General features: G+C 39.0%; 2 non-coding genes across 2 annotated transcripts; both read left to right on the forward strand.

Moving 5' to 3' along the window:
- Positions 1-2,822: 2,822 nt before the first annotated feature.
- Trnag-gcc lies at positions 2,823-2,893 on the forward strand. The gene has a single exon. It is a non-coding gene; the product is annotated as a tRNA-Gly (tRNA).
- A 1,563-nt stretch (positions 2,894-4,456) lies between these two features.
- On the forward strand, positions 4,457-4,527 carry Trnag-gcc. The gene has a single exon. It is a non-coding gene; the product is annotated as a tRNA-Gly (tRNA).
- Positions 4,528-5,653: the final 1,126 nt, after the last annotated feature.

Genomic DNA, 5,653 nt, shown 5'->3' on the forward strand with positions numbered 1-5,653 from the left:
TGTGGCCTTTTGTAGACGTTGAATTGATGCTATCTCTGGTATTTAAAAGTCCCACCACAGAATCAGACCTTCGGTCGAAAACGCGAGAATGCGAAAACGCGACGGCGACGGAACGAAATCGCGACGGCGAGAATGCGAGATTAATCTTGCGTTTTCGCCGACACGTTTTCGCATTCTCGCCGTCGAGTTTTCGCATTCTCGAGTTTTCGGTCTTTCGCATTCTCGCGTTTTCGCTCCCTTGCCGTCGCGTTTTCGCATTCTCGCAGATTGTGCATAAATGATGACTCTGACCTCACTGGGGCCAGAGGGGCAGGGCCCAATAGTGGAAATAGAAGCAAATCCTTTGAATCGCTACTTGTCGTAAAGTACGGAATTGATTTGAACCAAATATGATCAGAAACATTCTTAGGGGCAGGGGAACAGATTTTGCATAATTGGGGGACTCTGAATCTCTGCGGCGAGAAGGGTGGGGCCCAGTAGGGGAAACAGAAGTTCTTTCAAAATCTACTTGTGTTTTTGATACCATTGAGATTCCCATCCCATAACTATATACATGTATAGCATTTTTGAGAATTAAGAGACAAACACAATACTGATGTTAAAATAGACCCCAGAGGTCTTTCCCCACCCCAAGGGATTTAGTTTCTTTAAATACAATCATATTGTAAAAACAATCCCTGTTTTTCCCCCCACACCTGTAGGGAGTCTGGACTTCATTTCTAGGTGATGCCTTTAAAGCAGTTAAGATCCCCACGCTAAACCATAGGCAGGATTGTACGAATTGAACATAAAGATTATTTTGATGTTTGGTCAAATGTAACCAGGTGAGCGATACAGGCCCTCTGGGCCTCTCGTTTTTCCTTTTTCCTTTTCTCTCCGATAGGACCCTTTCCCCCTGTGGGGAGGGGTCAAACCTTTGTGATAGTAACCAGTGATCTAAGTGGGTCGGTGTTTAAAGGTTTAGTAAACAGTTGGCGCTTAGCGTCCTATCAGAAAATACATCAAGTGGGTTATTTCTTCTGAGATACCATGAGGGTGGCAAATATTGCCTAGTTTTGCTACCACTACTCTTTCTTAGCTCCGCGGCTGGGTTTCTCCAAATCTGTTGGTATGACTTCATTGAAGAAATTCGGGTTATCCATTATTTCTAAATATTTGTTATTTACATAGTCTTGGCATAAACAGGTATTTATGAAACGGAACATAGAATACCACATATCTATATATCATTGTACATATATATATGTATAGTAGCCATAAAGTGTCCGCGGCCGTGTTGTTATGGCACTGTGACGTCACTGTGACGACACTGTCCCTTAACATCAAACACATAGATCTCAGCTGGCGACCAGTGGACGGGGGGTTGGACAGAACGCGAGAACTCTATATAAGTGTTTGTGGTCGTAAGGGACAGTTAAGTTGGTTTCTCTATTATGATGGATTTATTTGTGAGTTCTAATTATTACAAAGTAAGAAAATTAGTATGCCGGTATTGCAAAACGTATGATCTTATTCCTGCTTAAGTGTCCTTTACTCATATATCCTTGACAACCCCCATAATACGACCCTGGCTAGTACGAGAACGTTTAAACAAACAAACAAACAAACAAACAAAGAAAACAAAGAAATAAAAATATAATGATTGAATTAATTCAGTTTACTTTACTGTATCTAATCAATAAGTTGCACCAGAGCACATGTCTGTTTAGATTTCGTAAAGAGGCGACCAATGTGGATTTTGGAACCTGCGATTATGGTCAGTTTTATCGGATTATGTCTTGCCGGGAGCAAATATACTATGGCAGTTTACCTAAACACCTTAAAGTACATGTTGGACGCTGGATATAGCCTAAGGCTAGCAGGAATACACATCGTATGTAAGTCAGAGGCGCGTCAAGTTCAAGTTCAAGTTCTTTATTACTTTAAGCCTTTCGGCTCATCTGTAGACATGTGAATATTCATATTATAAGAAAATCGTTGATCACTTTCGCACCACACCCACACCGGCAAATGAACGTGATATCAAACGTTTAGTGGAGAGAATGACCATAACATTATTATAGTAAATTACAATATTGATACATTAACTGGTATTTTGTTAATTCTCAGAATGTAAATACCAAGTAGACATCATGTAGGTATATTAATTATATCTTCATCCAATACACACACATGTATTAATATATATGTGCCTGTTCACTCATATATACATATACACTTGTATGCATATATACCCTCACACATATTCATATATATTATATACACTGTACATGTATATAACAATTAATTTACTATTGACATCATAAACAGTATCATATCATAGATCTGTACTGGAATCGCCCATAGAGACAGATCGACTACTAATAAAGTAATAAAAATGATGTGTGAGAAACATTATATCACTATACACAATTGTTGGTTATTAAGCCCTTCTAATCTTCTCTTCCTTGCAAACTCAAGACGCGGTGGCTGAGTGGTTAAGGTGTCCCGACACTTTAACACTAGCCCCCCACCTCTGGGTTGCGAGTTTGAAACCTATGTGGGGCAGTTGCCAGGTACTGACCGTAGGCCGGTGGTTTTTCCCCGGGTACTCCGGCTTTCCTCCACCTCCAAAACCTGGCACGTCCTTAAATGATCCTTGCTGTTAATAGGACGTTAAACAAAAACAAACGAAATTGTATGGTTGATTCCGTCAGACACCTGTCTCGTGTGTATGATTCGTAAACTGTCATTTAGTGATGGAATGCTTCTTGTACATATTCATAACAAGATTTAATGTATAATTTTGGGTGCTAAAGGTAAATATCGTAATCCGTAAACAAGCATCGGTGGTTCAGTGGTAGAATTCTCGCCTGCCACGCGGGAGGCCCGGGTTCGATTCCCGGCCGATGCACTTTTTTTGTCTAATTTTTTTAATTACAATTGAAATGATTACACCGATATTCTCAGATGTAGAAAATGAGTCCTCCACCATACACGTATTTTTCCAGATCACATTTCCTTCTTGTGTTATGAGCATCAAACGAGCATCAAAATATGACATTTTCCAATGGCGAAGAATATGATACAATGAAACTGTATCTCTGGAATCCCGTTCAGGTTAACTTATTTCATGTATATCGTGATGACAATTTGATCTGCAACATGAAATGCTTTACGCAAGGTAAACATCAGAATCAAAATTTACTATGGCACTGCGGCGGGCCGTCACTGTGTAAGGAAATAAATACTAAATAGGACCTATTTGGGCTCGGCATGTGGCCGACGTTATCGACAGAAAATGTCTAATTTAAAGACAACACGTTATCGATTGATCTGAAATTTCACCAAGAATTGACCATGTCCTTGTTACCAGCCATGATTAACTCTTTAATACCTACTATCTCATAAGAATGGAACCGTTACATTTACCAATTCAAACATTATGTTTCTAAACTTACATCAGCGATAAACTTATTGTTGTGCTTTCGCGTTTTTGATTTATTTTGTTTAAAGTCCTTTTAACAGTCAGGGTCATTTAAGGACGTGCCAGGTTTTGGAGGTGGAGGAAAGCCGGATTCCCTGGAGAAAAACCACCGGCCTACGGTCAGTACCTGGCAACTGCCCCACGTAGGTTTCGAACTCGTAACCCAGAGGTGGAGGGCTAGTGATAAAGTGTCGGGACACCTTAACCACTACGGCCCTCTTTCGCGTTGGAAGCATTCTGCTAATTTATAATGGCGCTAATTAAAATTTCTCTCCATTGTTTTCTACGGCACGTGTTTTGTGTGCGCTAATCCATAAGTTAACTATTCTGTTTACAATCAATTATACGCTAAAAATAGATTGTTTACAGTATAAAATTATCATGACTTTTTTTCTAAACTTTTTTTTTTTTTCAAAAATAGGGAAAAAACTACATTTATTTTATAGGGTTCATATTTCACAAAATGTAAAAAATCTATTATGACAGCTAAAGTATATGTTTAGATAAATAAAAACGTGATATTTTCAGAAAAATAGCTTTGTTTATACCAAGGTGCGAATGAAACAACGATGAAGTAATGAACAATTTCAGGAATACTATTTCTTCATAATATTCATAGGATAGGAAAGGCCAAGACATTCAAATAACACGACATATTGATGAATTTCCTGTGATCTTACTACCACGGTAGTATGTTTCGCCCTTGTCCTGCCTGGAGCTGAACAAGACCTCAGGCCAAACATAGGTATATTTGCGTAAGGATATGACTTACTTCCGGTGTAGTAAAATATTGCTTGTAATGATACCGGAAAAAGAATAATGAATGTTTGAATATATATATATGTGTGTGCTATCTATTGTTATATTTTGATTATTTCGTCGCTAACATACGAATCCTGTCTTCGCTTACCTTTTTTTTTTATTTTTTTTTAATCTTGGTGATAAGCATTATGTGCTGTTGGATCAATAAATCCACGTTATCGTTATAAAGCATCGGTGGTTCAGTGGTAGAATTCTCGCCTGCCACGCGGGAGGCCCGGGTTCGATTCCCGGCCGATGCACTCTTTTTAATTTTCCTAAAATAAAAAATGAAATTGATACACTTATCATCCCAGGTGTATGCTATGATTAAACACTCATACACATATTTATGTTATAACAGTTTCCCTTTTCATATTTCCCTCTTTTCACGAGCATCAAAATATGACATTTTTCAACGACGAGGAATATGTTGAAATGGAATTTTATCTCGGGGATCCCAGTAAGGTTGACATATTTCACAAAAATCATGAAAGTAGGTATAGCTATTTGATCTTCAATCTGATTACAGGTTAGGAATCAAAGTTTAGTATCAAACAGCGTATTCCATCAATATCATAAGGCATAACGTTGGGCCGTCTCTGTAGATCACCGTGTAAAGACTATGGGATTAATGATGTCGGAGCTGTCATGCTGAATCCAAACACAGGTTTTACATTGCTCTTATACCTGGCCTGGACCTGACATCGTTCAATGTCCCGTGAGTGCCAATGGATCGAGATCTCATTGTCACCATCATCACTGAGGTGTTCACTGATGTAGCCAGATGCCACTGATATTTGGTATGTGTCACAGGAGATTGTCCGAAGGCATTCCATGTCTAACTTTGAAAAGTCACAATTTATCGCAGTTGCACCTTGTTTGACAAATAGTGACTTGGCCTTTCTGGTAAGATCTGACTCATCTTTAACACGCTGAGCTAAGGTGTTGTGAACACTAAATCGCTATTATTTTGTCAGCCAGTACTCTATCCATTCCATCTTTTCCATTTAGGCAGGCTGTTACTATTCTGGCAACTGCCTAAATAACACCAATGAAATGGTTGAAGGCAAGTTGTGTGTTGAAAATCAGTCTTTGTTTGAAGTGTCCGTGATATGACTCCACTACCCATCTGGATCAGGTATGGGTCTATCAATATTAGCTTGCAGGTTTTCATGTTCATGGCCAGGTTTTAGGCAGGAGTGCATCCTTGTTGGCAAACCACATGATTCCATATTTTGGAAAAAAATCCCTAAACCCTCGCTTAACAGTGATATTGTCATTTTTCTCCAGCCAGGAAAGACTATCCATGATTCTTTTGTAATGTTTGCCTCATTATTGCTTCCAGGAAAAGGTCCTAATGTGTCATGAAGGAAACCATAAGGCAGG

This window comes from Pecten maximus, chromosome 18 (assembly GCF_902652985.1).
Source record: "Pecten maximus chromosome 18, xPecMax1.1, whole genome shotgun sequence".
Lineage (NCBI taxonomy): Eukaryota > Metazoa > Mollusca > Bivalvia > Pectinida > Pectinidae > Pecten > Pecten maximus.